Source organism: Somniosus microcephalus, chromosome 8 (assembly GCF_052327205.1).
Source record: "Somniosus microcephalus isolate GS21.2 chromosome 8, FLI_Smic_1.0, whole genome shotgun sequence".
NCBI classification, from domain to species: Eukaryota; Metazoa; Chordata; class Chondrichthyes; order Squaliformes; family Somniosidae; genus Somniosus; species Somniosus microcephalus.
The window spans coordinates 273,756,044-273,784,026 of NC_140994.1; the positions used below are offsets into that span (position 1 = coordinate 273,756,044).

General features: G+C 49.6%; 1 protein-coding gene across 3 annotated transcripts in view; it reads right to left on the reverse strand.

Annotated features, from left to right (window-relative positions):
* LOC147114410 (glutamate receptor 1-like) overlaps positions 1–27,983 on the reverse strand; it is a 568,394-nt gene that overhangs the window by 402,120 nt on the left and 138,291 nt on the right. The gene's annotated exons all lie outside the window — the stretch shown is intronic.

Below are 27,983 nucleotides of genomic sequence, written 5' to 3' on the forward strand. Positions count from 1 at the left end.
GAGAGGCTGATGTTAGTTTGGGGTGATTGGGGTACAGAGAGGCTGATGTTAGTTTGGGGTGAGTGGGGTACAGAGAGGCTGATGTTAGTTTGGGGTGTTTGGGGTACAGAGAGGCTGATGTTAGTTTGGGGTGTTTGGGGTACAGAGAGGCTGATGTTAGTTTGGGGTGAGTGGGGTACAGAGAGGCTGATGTTAGTTTGGGGTGAGTGGGGTACAGAGAGGCTGATGTTAGTTTGGGGTGAGTGGGGTACAGAGAGGCTGATGTTAGTTTGGGGTGAGTGGGGTACAGAGAGGCTGATGTTAGTTTGGGGTGAGTGGGGTACAGAGAGGCTGAAGTTAGTTTGGGGTGTTTGGGTTACAGAGAGGCTGATGTTAGTTTGGGGTGTTTGGGTTACAGAGAGGCTGATGTTAGTTTGGGGTGAGAGGTGTACAGAGAGGCTGATGTTAGTTTGGGTTGAGTGGGGTACAGAGAGGCTGATGTTAGTTTGGGGTGTTTGGGGTACAGAGAGGCTGATGTTAGTTTGGGGTGAGTGGGGTACAGAGAGGCTGATGTTAGTTTGGGGTGAGTGGGGTACAGAGAGGCTGATGTTAGTTTGGGGTGAGTGGGGTACAGAGAGGCTGATGTTAGTTTGGGATGTTTGGGGTACAGAGAGGCTGATGTTAGTTTGGGGTGTTTGGGGTACAGAGAGGCTGATGTGAGTTTGGGGTGTTTGGGGTACAGAGAGGCTGATGTTAGTTTGGGGTGTTTGGGGTACAGAGAGGCTGATGTTAGTTTGGGGTGTTTGGGGTACAGAGAGGCTGATGTGAGTTTGGGGTGTTTGGGGTACAGAGAGGCTGATGTTAGTTTGGGGTGACTGGGGTACAGAGAGGCTGATGTTAGTTTGGGGTGAGTGGGGTACAGAGAGGCTGATGTTAGTTTGGGGTGTTTGGGGTACAGAGAGGCTGATGTTAGTTTGGGGTGAGTGGGGTACAGAGAGGCTGATGTTAGTTTGTTGTGAGTGGGGTACAGAGAGGCTGATGTTAGTTTGGTGTGTTTGTGTTACAGAGAGGCTGATGTTAGTTTGGGGTGAGTGGGGTACAGAGAGGCTGATGTTAGTTTGGGGTGAGTGGGGTACAGAGAGGCTGATGTTAGTTTGGGGTGAGTGGGGTACAGAGAGGCTGATGTTAGTTTGGGGTGATTGGGGTACAGAGAGGCTGATGTTAGTTTGGGGTGAGTGGGGTACAGAGAGGCTGATGTTAGTTTGGGGTGTTTGGGGTACAGAGAGGCTGATGTTAGTTTGGGGTGTTTGGGGTACAGAGAGGCTGATGTTAGTTTGGGGTGAGTGGGGTACAGAGAGGCTGATGTTAGTTTGGGGTGAGTGGGGTACAGAGAGGCTGATGTTAGTTTGGGGTGAGTGGGGTACAGAGAGGCTGATCTTAGTTTGGGGTGAGTGGGGTACAGAGAGGCTGAAGTTAGTTTGGGGTGTTTGGGTTACAGAGAGGCTGATGTTAGTTTGGGGTGTTTGGGTTACAGAGAGGCTGATGTTAGTTTGGGGTGAGAGGTGTACAGAGAGGCTGATGTTAGTTTGGGTTGAGTGGGGTACAGAGAGGCTGATGTTAGTTTGGGGTGTTTGGGGTACAGAGAGGCTGATGTTAGTTTGGGGTGAGTGGGGTACAGAGAGGCTGATGTTAGTTTGGGGTGAGTGGGGTACAGAGAGGCTGATGTTAGTTTGGGGTGTTTGGGGTACAGAGAGGCTGATGTTAGTTTGGGGTGAGTGGGGTACAGAGAGGCTGATGTTAGTTTGGGGTGTTTGGGGTAGAGAGAGGCTGATGTTAGTTTGGGGTGAGTGGGGTACAGAGAGGCTGATGTTAGTTTGGGGTGAGTGGGGTACAGAGAGGCTGATGTTAGTTTGGGGTGTTTGGGGTACAGAGAGGCTGATGTTAGTTTGGGGTGAGTGGGGTACAGAGAGGCTGATGTTAGTTTGGGGTGAGTGGGGTACAGAGAGGCTGATGTAAGTTTGGGGGGAGTGGGGTACAGAGAGGCTGATGTTAGTTTGGGGGGAGTGGGGTACAGAGAGGCTGATGTTAGTTTGGGGTGAGTGGGGTACAGAGAGGCTGATGTTAGTTTGGGGTGAGTGGGGTACAGAGAGGCTGATGTTAGTTTGGGGTGAGTGGGGTACAGAGAGGCTGATGTTAGTTTGGGGTGAGTGGGGTACAGAGAGGCTGATGTTAGTTTGGGGTGAGTGGGGTACAGAGAGGCTGATGTTAGTTTGGGGTGAGTGGGGTACAGAGAGGCTGATGTTAGTTTGGGGTGAGTGGGGTACAGAGAGGCTGATGTTAGTTTGGGGTGAGTGGGGTACAGAGAGGCTGATGTTAGTTTGGGGTGTTTGGGGTACAGAGAGGCTGATGTTAGTTTGGGGTGTTTGGGGTACAGACAGGCTGATGTTAGTTTGGGGTGTTTGGGGTACAGAGAGGCTGATGTTAATTTGGGGTGTTTGTGGTCCAGAGAGGCTGATGTGAGTTTGGGGTGAGTGGGGTACAGAGAGGCTGATGTTGGTTTGGGGTGAGTGGGGTACAGAGAGGCTGATGTTAGTTTGGGGTGTTTGGGGTACAGAGAGGCTGATGTTAGTTTGGGGTGTTTGGGGTACAGAGAGGCTGATGTTAGTTTGGGGTGTTTGGGGTACAGAGAGGCTGATGTTAGTTTGGGGTGTTTGGGGTACAGAGAGGCTGATGTTAGTTTGGGGTGAGTGGGGTACAGAGAGGCTGATGTTGGTTTGGGGTGAGTGGGGTACAGAGAGGCTGATGTTAGTTTGGGGTGTTTGGGGTACAGAGAGGCTGATGTTAGTTTGGGGTGAGTGGGGTACAGAGAGGCTGATGTTGGTTTGGGGTGTTTGGGGTACAGAGAGGCTGATGTTAGTTGGGGTGTTTGGGGTGCAGAGAGGCTGATGTTAGTTTGGGGTGTTTGGGGTACAGAGAGGCTGATGTTAGTTTGGGGTGTTTGGGGTGCAGAGAGGCTGATGTTGGTTTGGGGTGTTTGGGGTACAGAGAGGCTGATGTTAGTTTGGGGTGTTTGGGGTGCAGAGAGGCTGATGTTAGTTTGGGGTGTTTGGGGTACAGAGAGGCTGATGTTAGTTTGGGGTGTTTGGGGTACAGAGAGGCTGATGTTGGTTTGGGGTGTTTGGGGTACAGAGAGGCTGATGTTAGTTTGGGGTGTTTGGGGTGCAGAGAGGCTGATGTTAGTTTGGGGTGTTTGGGGTACAGAGAGGCTGATGTGAGTTTGGGGTGTTTGGGGTACAGAGAGGCTGATGTGAGTTTGGGGTGAGTGGGGTACAGAGAGGCTGATGTTAGTTTGGGGTGTTTGGGGTACATAGAAACATAGAGATAGGAACAGGAGTAGGCCATTCGGCCCTTCGAGCCTGCTCCGCCATTCAATGAGATCATGGCTGATCTTCATCTGAGATCTTAGCTGATCTTACCAGTTCAGTACCCCGTCCCCGCCTTTTCTCCGTAACCCTTAATCCCCTTAGCCTTCAGAAATATATCCAATTCTCTCTTGAAAATATTTATTGAATTAGCCTTCACAGCCCTCTGTGGCAGGGAATTCCACAGGCTCACCACTCTTTGAGTGAAGAAATTCTTCCTCATCTCTGTTTTAAATGATTTGCCCGCTATTTTTAGACTGTGGCCCCTGGTTCTGTGCTCCCCTGCCATTGGAAACATTCTCTCTGAATTCAGCCTGTCCAGGCCTGCCATAATTTGATATGTTTCGATGAGATCCCCTCTCAATCTTCTAAACTCCAGTGAGTACAAGCCCAAACTATTCAATCTCTCCTCGTAGGTCATTCCCGCCATTCCAGGTATCAGCCTGGTGAATCGCCGCTGCACTCTTTCCATGGCAAGAACATCCTTCCGCAGATGGGGCGACCAAAACTGTACACAATACTCCAGATGCGGTCTCACCAGCACCTTGTACAGCTGTAGTAAGGTATCCCTATTCCTATACTCGAACCCCCTTGATATGAAGGCCAACATACCATTTGCCTTCTTAATCGCCTGTTGCACCTGCATGCTCTCCTTCAGTGACTGGTGCACAAGAACACCCAGGTCCCTCTGCACTTCCCCATCTCCCAATCTATTGCCATTTAGATAATAATCTACCCTCCTGTTTTTACCCCCAAAGTGGATAACCTCGCATTTATCCACATTATAGTGCATCTGCCACGTATCCACCCATTCCCCCAACCTGTCCAAATCGCACTGTAGCCTCCTGACATCCTCATCAGAGCCCACCCCTCCTCCTAGTTTAGTGTCGTCAGCGAATTTGGAAATATTGCATCCAATTCCCTGATCCAGAGAGGCTGATGTTTGTTTGGGGTGTTTGGGGTACAGAGAGGCTGATGTTAGTTTGGGGTGTTTGGGGTACAGAGAGGCTGATGTTAGTTTGGGGTGAGTGGGGTACAGAGAGGCTGATGTTAGTTTGGGGTGTTTGGGGTACAGAGAGGCTGATGTTGGTTTGGGGTGTTTGGGGTACAGAGAGGCTGATGTTAGTTTGGGGTGTTTGGGGTACAGAGAGGCTGATGTGTGTTTGGGGTGTTTGGGGCACAGAGAAGATGATGTGAGTTTGGGGTGAGTGGGGTACAGAGAGGCAGATGTTAGTTTGGGGTGTTTGGGGTACAGAGAGGCTGATGTTAGTTTGGGGTGAGTGGGGTACAGAGAGGCTGATGTTAGTTTGGGGTGTTTGGGGTACAGAGAGGCTGATGTTAGTTTGGGGTGAGTGGGGTACAGAGAGGCTGATGTTAGTTTGGGGTGTTTGGGGTACAGAGAGGCTGATGTTAGTTTGGGGTGTTTGGGGTACAGAGAGGCTGATGTTAGTTTGGGGTGTTTGGGGCGCAGAGAGGCTGATGTTAGTTTGGGGTGTTTGGGGTACAGAGAGGCTGGTGTTAGTTTGGGGTGAGTGGGGTACAGAGAGGCTGATGTTAGTTTGGGGTGAGTGGGGTACAGAGAGGCTGATGTTAGTTTGGGGTGTTTAGGGTGCAGAGAGGCTGATGTTAGTTTGGGGTGTTTGGGGTACAGAGAGGCTGATGTGAGTTTGGGGTGTTTGGGGTACAGAGAGGCTGATGTGAGTTTGGGGTGAGTGGGGTACAGAGAGGCTGATATTAGTTTGGGGTGTTTGGGGTACAGAGAGGCTGATGTTAGTTTGGGGTGAGTGGGGTACAGAGAGGCTGATGTTAGTTTGGGGTGTTTGGGGTACAGAGAGGCTGATGTTAGTATGGGGTGAGTGGGGTACAGAGAGGCTGATGTTTGTTTGGGGTGTTTGGGGTACAGAGAGGCTGCTGTTAGTATGGGGTGATTGGGGTACAGAGAGGCTGATGTTTGTTTGGGGTGTTTGGGGTACAGAGAGGCTGATGTTAGTATGGGGTGAGTGGGGTACAGAGAGGCTGATGTTAGTTTGGGGTGTTTGGGGTACAGAGAGGCTGATGTTAGTTTGGGGTGAGTGGGGTACAGAGAGGCTGATGTTAGTTTGGGGTGACTGGGGTACAGAGAGGCTGATGTTAGTTTGGGGTGAGTGGGGTACAGAGAGGCTGATGTTAGTTTGGGGTGTGTGGGGTACAGAGAGGCTGATGTTAGTTTGGGATGAGTGGGGTACAGAGAGGCTGATATTAGTTTGGGGTACAGAGAGGCTGATGTTAGTTTGGGGTGAGTGGGGTACAGAGAGGCTGATGTTAGTTTGGGGTGAGTGGGGTGCAGAGAGGCTGATATTAGTTTGGGGTACAGAGAGGCTGATGTTAGTTTGGGGTGAGTGGGGTACAGAGAGGCTGATGTTAGTTTGGGGTGTTTGGGGTACAGAGAGGCTGATGTTAGTTTGGGGTGAGTGGGGTACAGAGAGGCTGGTGTTAGTTTGGGGTGTTTGGGGTAGAGAGAGGCTGATGTTAGTTTGGGGTGAGTGGGGTACAGAGAGGCTGATGTAAGTTTGGGGGGAGTGGGGTACAGAGAGGCTGATGTTAGTTTGGGGTGTTTGAAGTACAGAGAGGCTGATGTTAATTTGGGGTGTTTGTGGTACAGAGAGGCTGATGTGAGTTTGGGGTGAGTGGGGTACAGAGAGGCTGATGTTAGTTTGGGGTGTTTGGGGTACAGAGAGGCTGATGTTGGTTTGGAGTGTTTGGGGTACAGAGAGGCTGATGTTAGTTTGGGGTGTTTGGGGTACAGAGAGGCTGATGTTAGTTTGGGGTGAGTGGGGTACAGAGAGGCTGATGTGAGTTTGAGGTGAGTGGGGTACAGAGAGGCTGATGTTAGTTTGGGGTGTTTGGGGTACAGAGAGGCTGATGTTAGTTTGGGGTGAGTGGGGTACAGAGAGGCTGATGTTAGTTTGGGGCGTTTGGGGTACAGAGAGGCTGATGTTAGTTTGGGGTGTTTGGGGTACAGAGAGGCTGATGTTAGTTTGGGGTGAGTGGGGTACAGAGAGGCTGATGTTAGTTTGGGGTGTTTGGGGTACAGAGAGGCTGACGTTAGTTTGGGGTGAGTGGGGTACAGAGAGGCTGATGTTAGTTTGGGGTGTTTGGGGTACAGAGAGGCTGATGTTAGTTTGGGGCGTTTGGGGTACAGAGAGGCTGATGTTAGTTTGGGGTGTTTGGGGTACAGAGAGGCTGATGTTAGTTTGGGGTGAGTGGGGTACAGAGAGGCTGATGTTAGTTTGGGGTGTTTGGGGTACAGCGAGGCTGATGTTGGTTTGGGGTGTTTGGGGTACAGCGAGGCTGATGTTAGTTTGGGGCGTTTGGGGTACAGAGAGGCTGATGTTAGTTTGGGGTGTTTGGGGTACAGAGAGGCTGATGTGAGTTTGGGGTGTTTGGGGTACAGAGAGGCTGATGTGAGTTTGGGGTGAGTGGGGTACAGAGAGGCTGATGTTAGTTTGGGGTGTTTGGGGTACATAGAAACATAGAGATAGGAACAGGAGTAGGCCATTCGGCCCTTCGAGCCTGCTCCGCCATTCAATGAGATCATGGCTGATCTTCATCTGAGATCTTAGCTGATCTTACCAGTTCAGTACCCCGTCCCCGCCTTTTCTCCGTAACCCTTAATCCCCTTAGCCTTCAGAAATATATCCAATTCTCTCTTGAAAATATTTATTGAATTAGCCTTCACAGCCCTCTGTGGCAGGGAATTCCACAGGCTCACCACTCTTTGAGTGAAGAAATTCTTCCTCATCTCTGTTTTAAATGATTTGCCCGCTATTTTTAGACTGTGGCCCCTGGTTCTGTGCTCCCCTGCCATTGGAAACATTCTCTCTGAATTCAGCCTGTCCAGGCCTGCCATAATTTGATATGTTTCGATGAGATCCCCTCTCAATCTTCTAAACTCCAGTGAGTACAAGCCCAAACTATTCAATCTCTCCTCGTAGGTCATTCCCGCCATTCCAGGTATCAGCCTGGTGAATCGCCGCTGCACTCTTTCCATGGCAAGAACATCCTTCCGCAGATGGGGCGACCAAAACTGTACACAATACTCCAGATGCGGTCTCACCAGCACCTTGTACAGCTGTAGTAAGGTATCCCTATTCCTATACTCGAACCCCCTTGATATGAAGGCCAACATACCATTTGCCTTCTTAATCGCCTGTTGCACCTGCATGCTCTCCTTCAGTGACTGGTGCACAAGAACACCCAGGTCCCTCTGCACTTCCCCATCTCCCAATCTATTGCCATTTAGATAATAATCTACCCTCCTGTTTTTACCCCCAAAGTGGATAACCTCGCATTTATCCACATTATAGTGCATCTGCCACGTATCCACCCATTCCCCCAACCTGTCCAAATCGCACTGTAGCCTCCTGACATCCTCATCAGAGCCCACCCCTCCTCCTAGTTTAGTGTCGTCAGCGAATTTGGAAATATTGCATCCAATTCCCTGATCCAGAGAGGCTGATGTTTGTTTGGGGTGTTTGGGGTACAGAGAGGCTGATGTTAGTTTGGGGTGTTTGGGGTACAGAGAGGCTGATGTTAGTTTGGGGTGAGTGGGGTACAGAGAGGCTGATGTTAGTTTGGGGTGTTTGGGGTACAGAGAGGCTGATGTTGGTTTGGGGTGTTTGGGGTACAGAGAGGCTGATGTTAGTTTGGGGTGTTTGGGGTACAGAGAGGCTGATGTGTGTTTGGGGTGTTTGGGGCACAGAGAAGATGATGTGAGTTTGGGGTGAGTGGGGTACAGAGAGGCAGATGTTAGTTTGGGGTGTTTGGGGTACAGAGAGGCTGATGTTAGTTTGGGGTGAGTGGGGTACAGAGAGGCTGATGTTAGTTTGGGGTGTTTGGGGTACAGAGAGGCTGATGTTAGTTTGGGGTGAGTGGGGTACAGAGAGGCTGATGTTAGTTTGGGGTGTTTGGGGTACAGAGAGGCTGATGTTAGTTTGGGGTGTTTGGGGTACAGAGAGGCTGATGTTAGTTTGGGGTGTTTGGGGCGCAGAGAGGCTGATGTTAGTTTGGGGTGTTTGGGGTACAGAGAGGCTGGTGTTAGTTTGGGGTGAGTGGGGTACAGAGAGGCTGATGTTAGTTTGGGGTGAGTGGGGTACAGAGAGGCTGATGTTAGTTTGGGGTGTTTAGGGTGCAGAGAGGCTGATGTTAGTTTGGGGTGTTTGGGGTACAGAGAGGCTGATGTGAGTTTGGGGTGTTTGGGGTACAGAGAGGCTGATGTGAGTTTGGGGTGAGTGGGGTACAGAGAGGCTGATATTAGTTTGGGGTGTTTGGGGTACAGAGAGGCTGATGTTAGTTTGGGGTGAGTGGGGTACAGAGAGGCTGATGTTAGTTTGGGGTGTTTGGGGTACAGAGAGGCTGATGTTAGTATGGGGTGAGTGGGGTACAGAGAGGCTGATGTTTGTTTGGGGTGTTTGGGGTACAGAGAGGCTGCTGTTAGTATGGGGTGATTGGGGTACAGAGAGGCTGATGTTTGTTTGGGGTGTTTGGGGTACAGAGAGGCTGATGTTAGTATGGGGTGAGTGGGGTACAGAGAGGCTGATGTTAGTTTGGGGTGTTTGGGGTACAGAGAGGCTGATGTTAGTTTGGGGTGAGTGGGGTACAGAGAGGCTGATGTTAGTTTGGGGTGACTGGGGTACAGAGAGGCTGATGTTAGTTTGGGGTGAGTGGGGTACAGAGAGGCTGATGTTAGTTTGGGGTGTGTGGGGTACAGAGAGGCTGATGTTAGTTTGGGATGAGTGGGGTACAGAGAGGCTGATATTAGTTTGGGGTACAGAGAGGCTGATGTTAGTTTGGGGTGAGTGGGGTACAGAGAGGCTGATGTTAGTTTGGGGTGAGTGGGGTGCAGAGAGGCTGATATTAGTTTGGGGTACAGAGAGGCTGATGTTAGTTTGGGGTGAGTGGGGTACAGAGAGGCTGATGTTAGTTTGGGGTGTTTGGGGTACAGAGAGGCTGATGTTAGTTTGGGGTGAGTGGGGTACAGAGAGGCTGGTGTTAGTTTGGGGTGTTTGGGGTAGAGAGAGGCTGATGTTAGTTTGGGGTGAGTGGGGTACAGAGAGGCTGATGTAAGTTTGGGGGGAGTGGGGTACAGAGAGGCTGATGTTAGTTTGGGGTGTTTGAAGTACAGAGAGGCTGATGTTAATTTGGGGTGTTTGTGGTACAGAGAGGCTGATGTGAGTTTGGGGTGAGTGGGGTACAGAGAGGCTGATGTTAGTTTGGGGTGTTTGGGGTACAGAGAGGCTGATGTTGGTTTGGAGTGTTTGGGGTACAGAGAGGCTGATGTTAGTTTGGGGTGTTTGGGGTACAGAGAGGCTGATGTTAGTTTGGGGTGAGTGGGGTACAGAGAGGCTGATGTGAGTTTGAGGTGAGTGGGGTACAGAGAGGCTGATGTTAGTTTGGGGTGTTTGGGGTACAGAGAGGCTGATGTTAGTTTGGGGTGAGTGGGGTACAGAGAGGCTGATGTTAGTTTGGGGCGTTTGGGGTACAGAGAGGCTGATGTTAGTTTGGGGTGTTTGGGGTACAGAGAGGCTGATGTTAGTTTGGGGTGAGTGGGGTACAGAGAGGCTGATGTTAGTTTGGGGTGTTTGGGGTACAGAGAGGCTGACGTTAGTTTGGGGTGAGTGGGGTACAGAGAGGCTGATGTTAGTTTGGGGTGTTTGGGGTACAGAGAGGCTGATGTTAGTTTGGGGCGTTTGGGGTACAGAGAGGCTGATGTTAGTTTGGGGTGTTTGGGGTACAGAGAGGCTGATGTTAGTTTGGGGTGAGTGGGGTACAGAGAGGCTGATGTTAGTTTGGGGTGTTTGGGGTACAGCGAGGCTGATGTTGGTTTGGGGTGTTTGGGGTACAGCGAGGCTGATGTTAGTTTGGGGCGTTTGGGGTACAGAGAGGCTGATGTTAGTTTGGGGTGTTTGGGGTACAGAGAGGCTGATGTTAGTTTGAGGTGTTTGGGGTACAGAGAAGCTGATGTGAGTTTGGGGTGAGTGGGGTACAGAGAGGCTGATGTTAGTTTGGGGTGTTTGGGGTACAGAGAGGCTGATGTTAGTTTGGGGTGAGTGGGGTACAGAGAGGCTGATGTTAGTTTGGGGTGTTTGGGGTACAGAGAAGCTGATGTGAGTTTGGGGTGAGTGGGGTACAGAGAGGCTGATGTTAGTTTGGGGTGTTTGGGGTACAGAGAGGCTGATGTTAGTTTGGGGTGAGTGGGGTACAGAGAGGCTGATGTTAGTTTGGGGTGTTTGGGGTACAGAAAGGCTGATGTTAGTTTGGGATGTTTGGGGTACAGAGAGTCTGATGTTAGTATGGGGTGAGTGGGGTACAGAGAGGCTGATGTTAGTTTGGGGTGAGTGGGGTACAGAGAGGCTGATGTTAGTTTGGCGTGTTTGGGGTACAGAGAGGCTGATGTGAGTTTGGGGTGAGTGGGGTACAGAGAGGCTGATGTTAGTTTGGGGTGTTTGGGGTACAGAGAGGCTGATGTTAGTTTTGGAGTGAGTGGGGTACAGAGAGGCTCATGTTAGTTTGGGGTGAGTGGGGTACAGAGAGGCTGAGGTTAGTTTGGGGTGTTTGGGGTACAGAGAGGCTGATGTTCGTTTGGGGTGAGTGGGGTACAGAGAGGCTGATGTTAGTTTGGGGTGTTTGGGGTACAGAGAGGCTGATGTTAGTTTGGGGTGAGTGAGGTACAGAGAGGCTGATGTTAGTTTGGGGTATTTGGGGTACAGAGAGGCTGATGTTAGTTTGGGGTGAGTGGGGTACAGAGAGGCTGATGTGAGTTTGGGGTGAGTGGGGTACAGAGAGGCTGATGTTAGTTTGGGGTGAGTGGGGTACAGAGAGGCTGATGTTAGTTTGGGGTGTTTGGGGTACAGAGAGGCTGATGTTAGTTTGGGATGAGTGGGGTACAGAGAGGCTGATGTTAGTTTGGGGTGTTTTGGGTACAGAGAGGCTGATGTTAGTTTGGGGTGTTTGGGGTACAGAGAGGCTGATGTTAGTTTGGGGTGAGTGGGGTACAGAGAGGCTGATGTTAGTTTGGGGTGTTTCGGGTACAGAGAGGCTGATGTTGTTTTGGGGTGTTTGGGGTACAGAGAGGCTGATGTTAGTTTGGGGTGTTTGGGGTACGGAGAGGCTGATGTTAGTTTGGGGTGTTTGGGGTACAGAGAGGCTGATGTTAGTTTGGGGTGTTTGGGGTACAGAGAGGCTGATGTTAGTTTGGGGTGTTTTGGGTACAGAGAGGCTGATGTTAGTTTGGGGTGTTTGGGGTACAGAGAGGCTGATGTTAGTTTGGGGTGAGTGGGGTACAGAGAGGCTGATGTTAGTTTGGGGTGAGTGGGGTACAGAGAGGCTGATGTTAGTTTGGGGTGTTTGGGGTACAGAGAGGCTGATGTGAGTTTGGGGTGAGTGGGGTACAGAGAGGCTGATGTTAGTTTGGGGTGTTTGGGGTACAGAGAGGCTGATGTTAGTTTGGGGTGAGTGGGGTACAGAGAGGCTGATGTTAGTTTGGGGTGTTTGGGGTACAGAGAGGCTGATGTTAGTTTGGGGTGTTTGGGGTACAGAGAGGCTGATGTTAGTTTAGGGTGAGTGGTGTACAGAGGGGCAGATGTTAGTTTGGGGTGTTTGGGGTACAGAGAGGCTGATGTTAGTTTGGGGTGAGTGGGGTACAGAGAGGCTGATGTTAGTTTGGGGTGAGTGGGGTACAGAGAGGCTGATGTTAGTTTGGGGTGTTTGGGGTACAGAGAGGCTGATGTTAGTTTGGGGTACAGAGAGGCTGATGTTAGTTTGGGGTGAGTGGGGTACAGAGAGGCTGATGTTTGTTTGGGGTGTTTGGGGTACAGAGAGGCTGATGTTAGTTTGAGGTACAGAGAGGCTGATGTTAGTTTGGGGTGAGTGGGGTACAGAGAGGCTGATGTTAGTTTGGGGTGTTTGGGGTACAGAGAGGCTGATGTTAGTTTGGGGTACAGAGAAGCTGATGTGAGTTTGGGGTGAGTGGGGTACAGAGAGGCTGATGTTAGTTTGGGGTGTTTGGGGTACAGAGAGGCTGATGTTAGTTTGGGGTGAGTGGGGTACAGAGAGGCTGATGTTAGTTTGGGGTGTTTGGGGTACAGAAAGGCTGATGTTAGTTTGGGATGTTTGGGGTACAGAGAGTCTGATGTTAGTATGGGGTGAGTGGGGTACAGAGAGGCTGATGTTAGTTTGGGGTGAGTGGGGTACAGAGAGGCTGATGTTAGTTTGGCGTGTTTGTGGTACAGAGAGGCTGATGTGAGTTTGGGGTGAGTGGGGTACAGAGAGGCTGATGTTAGTTTGGGGTGTTTGGGGTACAGAGAGGCTGATGTTAGTTTTGGAGTGAGTGGGGTACAGAGAGGCTCATGTTAGTTTGGGGTGAGTGGGGTACAGAGAGGCTGAGGTTAGTTTGGGGTGTTTAGGGTACAGAGAGGCTGATGTTCGTTTGGGGTGAGTGGGGTACAGAGAGGCTGATGTTAGTTTGGGGTGTTTGGGGTACAGAGAGGCTGATGTTAGTTTGGGGTGAGTGGGGTACAGAGAGGCTGATGTTAGTTTGGGGTATTTGGGGTAAAGAGAGGCTGATGTTAGTTTGGGGTGAGTGGGGTACAGAGAGGCTGATGTGAGTTTGGGGTGAGTGGGGTACAGAGAGGCTGATGTTAGTTTGGGGTGAGTGGGGTACAGAGAGGCTGATGTTAGTTTGGGGTGTTTGGGGTACAGAGAGGCTGATGTTAGTTTGGGGTGAGTGGGGTACAGAGAGGCTGATGTTAGTTTGGGTTGTTTTGGGTACAGAGAGGCTGATGTTAGTTTGGGGTGTTTGGGGTACAGAGAGGCTGATGTTAGTTTGGGGTGAGTGGGGTACAGAGAGGCTGATGTTAGTTTGGGGTGTTTCGGGTACAGAGAGGCTGATGTTGTTTTGGGGTGTTTGGGGTACAGAGAGGCTGATGTTAGTTTGGGGTGTTTGGGGTACGGAGAGGCTGATGTTAGTTTGGGGTGTTTGGGGTACAGAGAGGCTGATGTTAGTTTGGGGTGTTTGGGGTACAGAGAGGCTGATGTTAGTTTGGGGTGTTTTGGGTACAGAGAGGCTGATGTTAGTTTGGGGTGTTTGGGGTACAGAGAGGCTGATGTTAGTTTGGGGTGTTTGGCGTACAGAGAGGCTGATGTTAGTTTGGGGTGTTTGGGGTACAGAGAGGCTGATGTTAGTTTGGGGTGAGTGGGGTACAGAGAGGCTGATGTTAGTTTGGGGTGAGTGGGGTACAGAGAGGCTGATGTTAGTTTGGGGTGTTTGGGGTACAGAGAGGCTGATGTGAGTTTGGGGTGAGTGGGGTACAGAGAGGCTGATGTTAGTTTGGGGTGTTTGGGGTACAGAGAGGCTGATGTTAGTTTGGGGTGAGTGGGGTACAGAGAGGCTGATGTTAGTTTGGGGTGTTTGGGGTACAGAGAGGCTGATGTTAGTTTGGGGTGTTTGGGGTACAGAGAGGCTGATGTTAGTTTAGGGTGAGTGGTGTACAGAGGGGCAGATGTTAGTTTGGGGTGTTTGGGGTACAGAGAGGCTGATGTTAGTTTGGGGTGAGTGGGGTACAGAGAGGCTGATGTTAGTTTGGGGTGAGTGGGGTACAGAGAGGCTGATGTTAGTTTGGGGTGTTTGGGGTACAGAGAGGCTGATGTTAGTTTGGGGTACAGAGAGGCTGATGTTAGTTTGGGGTGAGTGGGGTACAGAGAGGCTGATGTTTGTTTGGGGTGTTTGGGGTACAGAGAGGCTGATGTTAGTTTGGGGTACAGAGAGGCTGATGTTAGTTTGGGGTGAGTGGGGTACAGAGAGGCTGATGTTAGTTTGGGGTACAGAGAGGCTGATGTTAGTTTGGGGTGAATGGGGTACAGAGAGGCTGATGTTAGTTTGGGGTACAGAGAGGCTGATGTTAGTTTGGGGTGAGTGGGGTACAGAGAGGCTGATGTTAGTTTGGGGTGAGTGGGGTACAGAGAGGCTGATGTTAGTTTGGGGTGTTTGGGGTACAGAGAGGCTGATGTTAGTTTGGGGTGAGTGGGATACAGAGAGGCTGATGTGAGTTTGGGGTGAGTGGGGTACAGAGAGGCTGATGTTAGTTTGGGGTGTTTGGGGTACAGAGAGGCTGATGTTAGTTTGGGGTGAGTGGGGTACAGAGAGGCTGATGTTAGTTTGGGGTGTTTGGGGTACAGAGAGGCTGATGTTAGTTTGGGGTACAGAGAGGCTGATGTTAGTTTGGGGTGAGTGGGGTACAGAGAGGCTGATGTTAGTTTGGGGTGAGTGGGGTACAGAGAGGCTGATGTTAGTTTGGGGTGAGTGGGGTACAGAGAGGCTGATGTTAGTTTGGGGTGTTTTGGGTACAGAGAGGCTGATGTGAGTTTGGGGTGAGTGGGGTACAGAGAGGCTGATGTGAGTTTGGGGTGAGTGGGGTACAGAGAGGCTGATGTTAGTTTGGGGTGTTTGGGGTACAGAGAGGCTGATGTGAGTTTGGGGTGAGTGGGGTACAGAGAGGCTGATGTGAGTTTGGGGTGTTTGGGGTACAGAGAGGCTGATGTGAGTTTGGGGTGAGTGGGGTACAGAGAGGCTGATGTTAGTTTGGGGTGAGTGGGGTACAGAGAGGCTGATGTTAGTTTGGGGTGAGTGGGGTACAGAGTGGCTGATGTTAGTTTGGGATGAGTGGGGTACAGAGAGGCTGATGTTAGTTTGGGGTGAGTCGGGTACAGAGAGGCTGATGTTAATTTGGGGTGAGTCGGGTACAGAGAGGCTGATGTTTGTTTGTGGTGAGTCGGGTACAGAGAGGCTGATGTTAGTTTGGGGTGAGTCGGGTACAGAGAGGCTGATGTTAGTTTGGGGTGTTTGGGGTACAGAGAGGCTGATGTTAGTTTGGGGTGTTTGGGGTACAGAGAGGCTGATGTTAGTTTGGGGTGAGTGGGGTACAGAGAGGCTGATGTTAGTTTGGGGTGAGTGGGGTACAGAGAGGCTGATGTTAGTTTGGGGTGTTTGGGGTACAGAGAGGCTGATGTTAGTTTGGGGTGAGTCGGGTACAGAGAGGCTGATGTTAGTTTGGGGTGAGTGGGGTACAGAGAGGCTGATGTTAGTTTGGGGTGAGTGGGGTTCAGAGAGGCTGATGTTAGTTTGGGGTGTTTGGGGTACAGAGAGGCTGATGTTAGTTTGGGGTGTTTGGGGTACAGAGAGGCTGATGTTATTTTGGGGTGTTTGGGGTACAGAGAGGCTGATGTTAGTTTGGGGTGAGTGGGGTACAGAGAGGCTGATGTGAGTTTGGGGTGTTTGGGGTACAGAGAGGCTGATGTTAGTTTGGGGTGTTTGGGGTACAGAGAGGCTGATGTTAGTTTGGGGTGAGTGGGGTACAGAGAGGCTGATGTTAGTTTGGGGTGAGTGGGATACAGAGAGGCTGATGTTAGTTTGGGGTGTGTGGGGTACAGAGAGGCTGATGTTAGTTTGGGGTGAGTGGGGTACAGAGAGGCTGATGTTAGTTTGGGGTCTTTGCGGTACTTTTCTGAATCTGTCTGTATGTCCCAGCATGACTGGAATCCCTTGAAGTGAGCCTGGGCTTTGAGATAATTCTCAAAATTTCTCCAGGATTTTATTTTTCATTGTTAGCACCTAAGGCGAACCGAACTTGAACCTATCGCTCACTGACAGCTCAAATTACTGAGCAATTTAATTGAAGGAAATTGGAGCACTGCAAAGCTTTTAATCTATCAGATACCAGATGTCATAATCAGCTCATAAAATTTATTTCAAATTATTTCTGTATTATCTGCGCGTTTCTGCTGCTGTAAAATTGTTGAATCTAATTATTTAAGTGAATGCCTGAGGTGACATCGGAGCCGAACAATTTGTCAGCAGAACCAGAGCCAGTGAAATAGTAACTAGTGTCGGAGCCGGTGAATCAGCAACCAGTGTCAGAGCCGGTGAATCAGTAACCAGTGTCGGAGCCGGTGAATCAGTAACCAGTGTCAGAGCCGGTGAATCAGTAACCAGTGTCGGAGCCGGTGAATCAGTAACCAGTGTCGGAGCTGGTGAATCAGTAAACGGTGTCGGAGCCGGTGATTCAGTAACCATTGTCGCAGCTGGTGAATCAGTAACCAGTGTCGGAGCCGGTGAAGCAATAAACAGTGCCAGAGCCGGTGAATCAGTAACCAGTGCCTGTAGTGTCCGTGTGTTGATAGAGACACTGAAGACAGGAGTTGGTTCATAGGTGTTTACTAATCAAAGTCTGGAGGGGTACTAACGGATATAACACAATATACAGGCTTATATAGCCCGAGTGGCTGTTACCGGCATTACAGCTCATATGGGGCTCTTAAAGGCACATACACTACAATTCCTCCCCTTTTAGCTAACCAGTACATCATATTTTAAGTAATTATTAATTACATGTTATAAGAAAAATAATATACACATTGCTGTAGTTAATTAATTATAAGTCAGTCTCTCTGGAGGCTCCCTGACTCGGTCCGGATAACGCCTCGGTGGTGTAGTAGTTTCTGGTGGTGTAGTAGGTTCTTTTGGCAAGGCTGATTCGGCTTGAATGCCAGTGTCGGGTTCATCAGGTTCCAGTATCACCGGATCGGAGGTAGATACTATGGGTATCTCTACTTCATCGTTCGGCGTATAGAGTTGTGGTGTAGGTTGTCCCTTTTTGGATGACTCTATGATTTGGTCAGCATGGCGCCTTATTATGCTTTCTCCGATGTCCACGGTATACATCAGTGGTGCTAGTCGTGTGCAGATAGTTCCAGGCTGCCATTTCTAGGTACGGTAGTCCCGGGCCAAAACTTTTTGACCTATCTGGAAGGTTCTAGTTGGCCTTTCATTCATGCCTTGAAACTGCTGGTTCTCCACGTCCCTTCTGATGTTGGGCTTGACCAAATCCAGCCGGCATCTTAGGTTTCTATTGAAGAACATCATGGCGGGAGTTTGGTTGGTAACCATATGTGTTGCATTCCTGTATGCGAACAAGAAGTTATCCACCTTGTGCTGAAGTTTTATGTCTTCATTACCCATGGCCTTTATGGCCTTCTTGAAGGTCTGGACAAACCTTTCAGCCAATCCATTGGTGGCGGGATGGTATGGGGCGGACGTGTAGTGCTTAACCCCATTGTTTTTTAAGAACTTCCTGAATTCTTCGGACACAAATTGCGGTCCATTATCAGAACAGATCTGTTCCGGCAGCCCATTCCTGGCAAATATGGTCCTTAATACTGTGATGTTTTTTTCCGTGGTGGTGGAGGACATCTTTATTACCTCCGGCCGCTTGGAGTGTGCATCAACCACGATTAAGAACATTGAGTCCATAAATGGACCAGCAAAGTCGATGTGTACCCTTTGCCATGGAGATGAGGGCCACTCCCATGGATGTAGAGGGGCTTGTGGTGGAGCGTTTTGGACCTTCTGGCATCCTAGGCAGCTCTTGGTCATTTCTTCGATGTCTCCATCGATACCTGGCCACCATACAAATGCCCTGGCTAGGTTGTTCATTTTCACTCCACCCAGATGCCTCTCGTGAAGCTACTTTAGCACTTTATCCTGGAGTTTGTGTGGAATCACCACTCTGGATCCACACATCAAGGTTCCTCGGCACACTGACAGCTGTTCTCTTCTTTGCGAGAATGCTGGCAACAATGGTTCGCCATGTGCTGGCCATCCCTTCACTGTTAAATCGTAGACCCGTGAGAGAGTCGGGTCATTTCTCGTTTCCCTTTCAATGGCAGAATTTGTTACTGGTAGACACTCCACTATGGTAGAGTGGAACATCTCCACTGGGTCTACTGTAGGTGCCTCTTCTACCGTTGGCAACGGTAGGCGCGATAAACCGTCAGCATTCCCATGCTGTTTTGATCCTTTGTATTCTATGGTGTATTGGTGTGCCCCTAGAAAAAGGGACCACCTTTGCGCTGTCATAATGGGAACACCCTTTTTAGGGTTGAATATGGAGATGAGGGGTTGATGGTCAGTCAACAAGGTAAATTTTGGTCCGTGTAGGTAATGGTTGAATTTCTTCACTCCCCATACCAGGCTGAGTGCTTCCCTGTCGATTTGGGCATAGTTACGCTCAGCTGAGTTCAATGAGCGTGACGCAAAAGCTATCGGCCGTTCTGAGCCATCAGGGAATTTATGCGATAATACTGCTCCTATGCCGTAAGGGGATGCATCACACGCCAGTCTGATTGGCAGTGATGGGTTGTAATGAGCCAAAACTTCTTTGGATGTGATTAAATCTTTGCATTTATGGAAGGCACTTTTGCAGTCTTCGTTCCATTTCCAAATTACTCTTGTTTGTAGCAGTTCATTAAGAGGGTGTAGAAGAGTTGATAAATTCGGTAAAAATTTATGATAGTAATTTATTAATCCCAGGAACGACCTTAATTGTGAAACATTTTCAGGTGCTGGGGCTTTTATGACCGCTTCAATTTTTTCAGGTGACTTATGCAACCCTTCCTTATTTATTATGTGGCCACAATATGATATTTGATTTCGGAAAAATTCGCACTTGGGGCGATTTGCTCGTAGGCCCCGTTCTCTCAGCCTAGTGAGCACCTGCTCTAAATTGGCAAGGTGCTCGTTGTCATTTTCTCCTGTTACATGGATGTCGTCTAGGTAGCATTGAGTCCCCGGAATCCCTTGGAGGACTTGCTCCATAGCTCTTTGCCAGATAGCTGGAGCTGATGCTACTCCGAAAACCAGTCGATTGTACTGGTACAGACCTTTGTGTGTATTTATCGTGAGATATTTTTTAGAGGCCTCTTCAACCTCCATCTGTAGATATGCCTGTGCCAAGTCAATTTTGGTGAAGCGTTTCCCTCCGGATAGTGAGGCAAAAATATCTTCTATCCTCGGAAGAGGATACTGTACCGTGTGAAGGACCGGGTTTACAGTCACCTTGAAGTCTCCACAGATGCAAATTTTTCTCTGTGCTTCAGATTTATCATTCTTCAATGCTTTCTTCATGACTGGGACGATGGATGTTGCCCACTCGCTCCAATCTATTTTAGATAATACGCCTGCCTTTTCCAAATTCTCCAGCTCTGCCTCGACTGCTGGACGAATTACGTATGGCACCGGTCTTGCCTTAAAAAACTTGGGAATTGCTGCATCTTCCACTTTTATTGAGGCGGTGATGCCTTTCAAGGTTCCTAGTTTCTCTTGAAACACTTCCTTGGCGTTGGCCAAGATGTCTTTTAATCGTTCAGGTATGACGTCATCATCATTTTTTTCCTTACTGTTCACCGTCAGTGCCTGAATGGAGTGCCAGTCTAAACGTATTTTCCTGATCCATTCACGTCCCAACAGTGGTGGACCACCATCTTGTAGAACGTATAAATACAACTTCTGTATTTCCTTGCCGTTGTATACAACAGGCACCCTTATTTTTCCTTTGGGGTATACTTTCTGCCTCGTATATGTTTTCAAGATAATGGATGTGTCTTTTAAAGGTATATGCGGAAATAGCCGCTCGTAATCCCGTCGATTTATGACAGTCAGAGCTGATCCTGTATCTAGCTCCATTTTAACTGGGGACCCTGCTATTGTGAGGGTAACCCAAATGGTCTGGTAATCTTCTTTGGCAATTACATTATGTAATTTGAGAGAGCTTAGTCTCTTGTTCCCGGAGTCGCTATTGCTCTTCTGGTCTTCGGAGCTACTGTCCGTCATCATTTGTACCTTTCTGTGCTTTTCCTTATTGATTCTTTTCCTGTTAGTGGACTTTTTGTTTCCAGATTGGCACACCCGTGTAATGTGTCCCATCTTTCTGCATTGCCTGCATGCTTTGTCCTTGAACCAGCAGTCCCTCTGGTCATGGGTGGATCTGCCGCAGCGATAACATCTCTTGTAACCCCGTGTCATTTCATGGGTGCCGAAGTCCTGTGGCCTTTGCTGTATCTCTGCAGCTCCTATTGCACTGAAAGCCTTGTCCAGTGTTAAATCTTTCTCAGAAAATAGCCTTTTTTGTGTTTCTACACTTAGGGGACCGCAGACGAATTTGTCTCGCAGAGAATCTGCCAGTCCTGCCTCGAATTGGCGGTGGAGGGTATCAACAATCTCCTTAAAATTCTTGTCCATCGGTTCGGCTGGAGTGATTATGTTTCGTAACAGCTTGTCTGTCTTTGCGCCCATTAGATCCAGAAGTACTGAAGCTTTTTTCTCATCTTCTATTCCATTTGCGGTGCAATATACCTCCACTCTTTCCACATATGTGGTCCAATCCTCTATCTCGTTATCAAAAGCATCAATATTGCCAGAATTAGGCATCTTAGAAAAGATATGGCGCTTCCCGCGCTTTCCTTTCTTTTCTGCAGAAAAGATATGGCGCTTCCCGCGCTTTCCTGCCGCTGCTGCCGATGACAACGCTGTTTCCCGCGGTTTCCGTTCTTTATTTATTTATTTATTTATTTACAGTTGGAGACTCGTTCCCGCCGGACTCTCTCTGTAGGTCTGAACGCCGACCTGCTTGCAGCCACGGCCGTCTCCCGAGTGCTCCCTACCCGTCTGTTACTGCTTGCCTCCGCTTTCGCTGCTTGGCCCAGCTTTAGAGCCAGCCGCTGGAGCCCCAGCCTGACGCCCAGGAAGGATTACCGCAGTACCTGCCACCAGCTTGGCCAGCTGGTGAAACAACAGCTTCTTTCACTTCTTGATTCTTCTGGACGCCAGAGGAATCGATGTCCTTGAGGTGCTGCCGAATTGTAGGTAAGTCCGTTTCCACTTCGTCGCCACTGTAGTGTCCGTGTGTTGATAGAGACACTGAAGACAGGAGTTGGTTCATAGGTGTTTACTAAGCAAAGTCTGGAGGGGTACTAACGGATACAACACAATATACAGGCTTATATAGCCCGAGTGGCCATTACCGGCATTACAGCACATATGGGGCTCTTAAAGGCACATACACTACAGTGCCGGAGCTGGTGAATCAGTAACCAGTGTTGGAGCCGGTGAATCAGTAAACGCTGTCGGAGCCGGTGAATCAGTAACCAGTGTTGGAGCCGGTGAATCAGTTACCAGTGTCGGAGCCGGTGAATCAGTAATCAGTGTCGGAGCCGGTGAATCAGTAACCAGTGTCGGAGTCGGTGAATCAGTAACCAGTGTCGGAGCTGGTGAATCAGTAACCAGTGTCGGAGCCGGTGAATCAGTAACCAGTGTCGGAGCCGGTGAATCTGTAACCAGTGTCGGATTCGGTGAATCTGTAACCAGTGTCGGAGCCGGTGAATCAGTAACCAGTGTCGGAGCCCATGAATCAGTAACCAGTGCCGGAGCCGGTGAATCAGTAAACAGTGTCGGAGCCGGTGAATCTGTAAACAGTGTCGGAGCCGGTGAATCAGTATCCAGTGCTGGAGCCAGTGAATCTGTAACCAGTGTCAGAGCCGGTGAATCAGTAAACAGTGCCGGAGCCGGTGAATCAGTAACCAGTGCTGGAGCCAGTGAATCAGTAAATGGTGTCGGACCCGGTGAATCAGTAAACGGTGCTGGAGCCGGTGAATCAGTAACCAGTGTCAGAGCCGGTGAATCAGTAACCAGTGTTGGAGCCGGTGAATCAGTAACCAGTTTCGGAGCCGGTGAATCAGTAACCAGTGTCGGAGCCGGTGAATCAGTAACCAGTTTCGGAGCCGGTGAATCAGTAACCAGTGTCGGAGCCGGTGAATCAGTAACCAGTGTCGGAGCCGGTGAATCAGTAACCAGTGTCGGAGCCGGTGAATCAGTAACCAGTTTCGGAGCTGGTGAATCAGTAACCAGTGTCGGAGCCGGTGAATCAGTAACCAGTTTCGGAGCCCGTGAATCAGTAACCAGTTTCGGAGCCGGTGAATCAGTAACCAGTGTCAGAGCCGGTGAATCAGTAACCAGTTTCGGAGCTGGTGGATCTGTTACTGGTGAATGAGCCGGTGAATCTGTTTCCAATATCAACCTTTTCTCTGTAGTGATTTGTTAATAAGAGACTGGTTCTGTTTCTATTACAGGGCATGCTGGTAGTCACATTACTAATCACATCCATGTCCACTTGAATCCAGACCACAGGAGCTCGAGATAGATGTGGTGTAACAATCTGCTTTTCCTTGCTTGGCCACACTAGACCCTGCTGCAGCCCAGTCCAGCTGTAGTTCCTGCTGTGCCCTGGATCCAGCCCTTCAGACATGGCTCCGCTGTATCCCCTGCACTCAGGGTTCGTCGTCTCCCAGCTCTCCATAGATCGAGAGTTATTCTGCTACTCACCCAGTCGTATACAGTCCCAATGGGAAGGTCTCCTGATCCAGATGTGAAGGTCTCACAGTCCAGATTAATAGGTCTTGTGGCCCAGATGTGAAGGACTACTGTGCAGATGGGATCATAGTCCGGATGTAGAGTTCCTGCAGTCCAGATGTGAAGATCTTGTGGTCCAAATGTGGCCCCATGGTCCGGGTGTGAGGGTCTCGTAGTCCAGATGTGAGGGTCTCATGGTCCAGACGTGAGGGTCTCATGGTCCAGATGTGAGGGTCTCATGGTCTGGGTGTGAGGGTCTCGTAGTCCAGATGTGAGGGTCTCATGGTCCAGATGTGAGGGTCTCATGGTCCAGATGTGAGGGTCTTATGGTCAAGATGTGAGGGTCTTATGGTCCAGATGTGAGAGTCTCATGGTCCAGATGTGAGGGTCTCATGGTCCAGATGTGAGGGTCTCATGGTCCAGATGTGAGAGTCTCATGGTCCAGATGTGAGGGTCTCATGGTCCAGATGTGAGAGTCTCATGGTCCAGATGTGATGGCCTCATGGTCCAGATTATAGGGTCTCATGGTCCAGATGTGAGGGTCTCATGGTCCGGGTGTGAGAGTCTCATGGTCCAGATGTGAGGGTCTCATGGTCCAGATTCGAGGGTCTCATGGTCCAGATGTGAGGGTCTCATGGTCCGGATGTGATGGCCCCATGGTCCGGGTGTGAGGGTCTCATGGTCCAGATTCAAGGGTCTCATGGTCCAGATGTGAAGGTCTCATGGTCCAGATGTGAGGTTCTCATGGTCCGGATGTGAGGGTCTCATGGTCCAGATGTGAGGGTCTCATGGTCCGGGTGTGAGGGTCTCATGGTCCAGATGTGAGGGTCTCATGGTCCGGGTGTGAGGGTCTCATGGTCCAGATATGAGGGTCTCATGGTCCGGGTGTGAGGGTCTCATGGTCCAGATTATAGGGTCTCATGGTCCAGATGTGAGGGTCTTATGGTCAAGATGTGAGGGTCTTATGGTCCAGATGTGAGAGTCTCATGGTCCAGATGTGAGGGTCTCATGGTCCAGATGTGAGGGTCTCATGGTCCAGATGTGAGAGTCTCATGGTCCAGATGTGAGGGTCTCATGGTCCAGATGTGAGAGTCTCATGGTCCAGATGTGATGGCCTCATGGTCCAGATTATAGGGTCTCATGGTCCAGATGTGAGGGTCTCATGGTCCGGGTGTGAGAGTCTCATGGTCCAGATGTGAGGGTCTCATGGTCCAGATTCGAGGGTCTCATGGTCCAGATGTGAGGGTCTCATGGTCCGGATGTGATGGCCCCATGGTCCGGGTGTGAGGGTCTCATGGTCCAGATTCAAGGGTCTCATGGTCCAGATGTGAAGGTCTCATGGTCCAGATGTGAGGTTCTCATGGTCCGGATGTGAGGGTCTCATGGTCCAGATGTGAGGGTCTCATGGTCCGGGTGTGAGGGTCTCATGGTCCAGATGTGAGGGTCTCATGGTCCGGGTGTGAGGGTCTCATGGTCCAGATATGAGGGTCTCATGGTCCGGGTGTGAGGGTCTCATGGTCCAGATTATAGGGTCTCATGGTCCAGATGTGAGGGTCTCATGGTCCGGGTGTGAGAGTCTCATGGTCCAGATGTGAGTGTCTCATGGTCCAGATGTGAGGTTCCCATGGTCCAGATGTGAGGGTCTCATGGTCCAGATGTGAGGGTCTCATGGTCCAGATGTGAGGGTCTCATGGTCCAGATTTGAGGGTCTCATGGTCCAGATGTGAAGATGTCACAGACCAGTTGTGAAGGTTTCACAGCCGTAAACACAAGTATGGGTTGGAAATACTCCACCCCCGACTGTGTGCAGCAGTTTAGTGTTTAAGGTCCTGGTCTTGAACCCAGAGTTTGTGAGTTGAAGTCCCACCACAAGCAGTGTGAACGTGGAATCAATAAATCTGGTAAGTTCTGAGCTGGCACTGGATCCGGACAGAAGTCTGTCACTGAGTACCCTGTCATCGAAAGAATGGATTCACCTTTATTGGCTTACCTTGAATCTTTTGTGGCGTTTCTGTTCTGGTTTATTTTGCCGTGCGCTAGCGACACTGGTCACAGAATTCCAAGCATGGGTTCACCAACTCCTCACAAAGGAGCAATAGCATTTCTGTAGCGAGGCAAATCTCCTTGTTGGATCAGCTAACAGCTGCCCCAGGTATTGGAGCAGGATTTGGGAGGGCCCATGAGCAGCCCTGAACCTCATGTGATGCAAGCATGAGTCTGAAATGCCCGTCTCTGTACAGTAGCCCACTGGTCACGGTACTGGGCTACTAACGCAGAGATAATGAGAGCAAACCCCGCCCTGGCAAGTTGAGGGATTGAATTCAATGGTAGTCTGCAGCTGGCCCCAGACGAGTGACCATGAAAGCTGCTGGATTGTCACTAATATCCTTCAGGGAAGTGAACCCGCTCTCCTTATCCAGTCTGGCCTACACGTGACTCCTAACCGTCAGGGCAACTGGGGATGGATACTGCCCTCACCTCCCCACCGCTCCCCCCACCCCCCATGTTTCTGTCTAGTGAGGCTCCCCATCAGCAGTGAAGGCCCCACCTACACTATTGAGTCTTAGAACAGAGGCACCTTGTGCACAGATCATAGAATCATAGAAATTTACAGCACAGAAGGAGGCCATTCGGCCCATCGTGTCTGTGCCGGCCGACAAAGAGCTCTCCAGCCTAATCCCACTTTCCAGCTCTTGGTCCGTAGCCCTGTAGGTTCCGGCACTCCAAGTGCATATCCAAGTACTTTTTCAATGTGATGAGGGTTTCTGCCTCTACCACCCTTTCAGGCAGTGAGTTCCAGACCCCCACCGCCCTCTGGGTGAAAAATATTCTCCTCAACTCCCCTCTAATCCTTCTACCAATTACTTTAAATCTATACCCCCTGGTTATTGACCTCTCTGCTAAGGGAAATCGGTCCTTCCTATCCACTCTTAGCTCCTCATAATTGTATACACCTCAATTATATCTCCCTTCAGCCTCCTCTGTTCCAAAGAAAACAACCCCGGCCGATCCAATCTTTCCTCAAAACTAAAATTCTCCAGTCCTGGCAACATCCTCGTAAATCTCCTCTGCACCCCCTCTAGTGCAATCACATCCTTCCTATAATACTGATACTGGTGCCTCCATAAGGGTACAGCACTAGTTAGGATGAACATGGAACCAGGACCTCTGGGATATAAAGAAGCAGAGAGCTAAATGATTTCCTGCGCTTCTCTCCTCTCCAAACTACATAAGAACAAAAGAAATAGGAGCAGGAATAGGCCACTTGGCCCCTCGAGCCTGCTCCGCCATTCAATAAGATCATGGCTGATCTTGGGCTCAAAGCCACTTCCCCGCCCGCTCCCCATAACCCTTCACTCCCTTATCTTGTAAAAATCTGTCGCTCTCCACCTTAAATGTATTTAATGAGCCAGCCTCCACAGCTCTCTGGCTACATTACATTCGGTCCCTTCATGCAAGTCATTAATGCAGATTGTAAATAGTTGTGGCCCCAGCACGGATCGCTGTGGCACCCCACTCTCTCTCCATCACTATTAACCGCTCTCTATTTTATCCAATCAGGACTCTCCTCTCTTGTCCCTCCCAATCCCCTCGTCCTACACATGCTTCCTCCTCCCTGCATTCGCACCGTGTTGGAATCAAGACTCACTGACCCGCTTCCTGCTCTAACTCATTCTTTCCCGGGATCCCGACATTGTGGGACTCCTTGCCTCCCTCAGCAAACCCCTCCTCCAATGATCCACAGGCTTGGTGTCACCTAAAGCTTTACTCCATTCATTTCCCCCGACTCTTTATCTTCTTCCGCCTCACTCCTTCACCGAGATTTTTCCTTCAGCTGTTTTCTCAAAAAAATCAATCCATTTGCAGCTGTTGCCCAGCACTACGCAGCCTCTTCCAGTGTGTTCTCACCTATTAACCCCACATCTTTTTACTAACTCATAGGAGCAGGAGAAGGACATTCAGCCCCTTGAGCCTGCTCCGCCATTCAATCACATAAGGGCTGATCAGAACGAGTGTCTCACCTCCCGACTCTCCAAACTCTTTCCACCATCTACAAGGCACAAGTCAGGAGTGTGATGGAATACTTTCCACTTGCCTGGATGAGTGCAACTCCAACAACACTCAAGAAGCTCGACACCATCCAGGACAAAGCAGCCCGCTTGATTGGCACCCCATCCAATTTCAATTCAATTTCAATTCAAATCGCTTTATTGGCATGACAAGTTACATCTTATGTTGCCAAAGCATTGGAAAACATTCATGTTTGTTCACAAAAATACAGATCTATCCATACAGTGTATAAACAGATATATCCCTGAGTGTATAAATATACTTTCATATAATTTATGTATACTCTTTTCTTATCTTTAGTGGTTGTCCCTCTGTTTATGGCAAGCTGTAACATAGTGTGCCGCTAGTGTTACGCAATTTCTCTCTTCCCCTAGTAGGTATGGGAGTTTTTGGTCGTCATTCAAATTTCTGAATTCCGGACATATTTTTGTGAATTTTGGGTAGAAATTCTCTCTTATGCCCTGATATTTTCTACAAGCTGTGAGGAAGTGCATCTCTGTCTCCACCATTCCCTGACTGCAGTGAGAGCATATCCTGTCCTCTCTTGGTAGCCGGGTCTGCCTGTGTCTACCTTTTTCGATCGCCAGGCTATGTTCACTAAGTCTGTATATTGTCAAGATTTTTCTCAGTTTGCTGTCCTTTACCATGGTCAGGTAATCAGCTATGTTGTATTGTCTGTTTAGGGCCAAGTAGCAATTGAGTTTGCTTTGGGTTTTTGTTGTTTCTGCCCAATATGTCAGATATTTTTCCTTTTGCTTAGCGACGATTGTGTTGGGTCGAATTCTTTGTGTTACGCTGTCACTGTCCTGGGGCTGGTTATTGTTAGTAGTGTTAGTAGTTACTTCACTGAGTCCCAGGACTAGTTGACTGAGGGTATTCTTCTTTATGGTCATCTCTTGGCATTTCAGGGCGTCGTAGTGATAGCATTGGGGGTTGCTCATTTCTAGGTGTTTCCAAAATTTGGTGGCTCTTTTTTGGATAGTGATTATTAATGGATATTGACCTAGTTCTGCCCTGCATGCATTGTTTACTGTTTCCCTTTGAGTCCGGAGGATACTTTTTCAGAATTCTGCATGTAGGATCTCAATTGGGTGTTTGTCCCATTTTGCAAATTCTTGTTGTGTTAGCGGTCCCCACACCTCACTGCCATAGAGTGCAATTGGTTCAATTACTGATTTGAAAATTTTGAGCCAAATGCTAATTGGGATTTCTATTTGGATTGATTTTTTAATGGC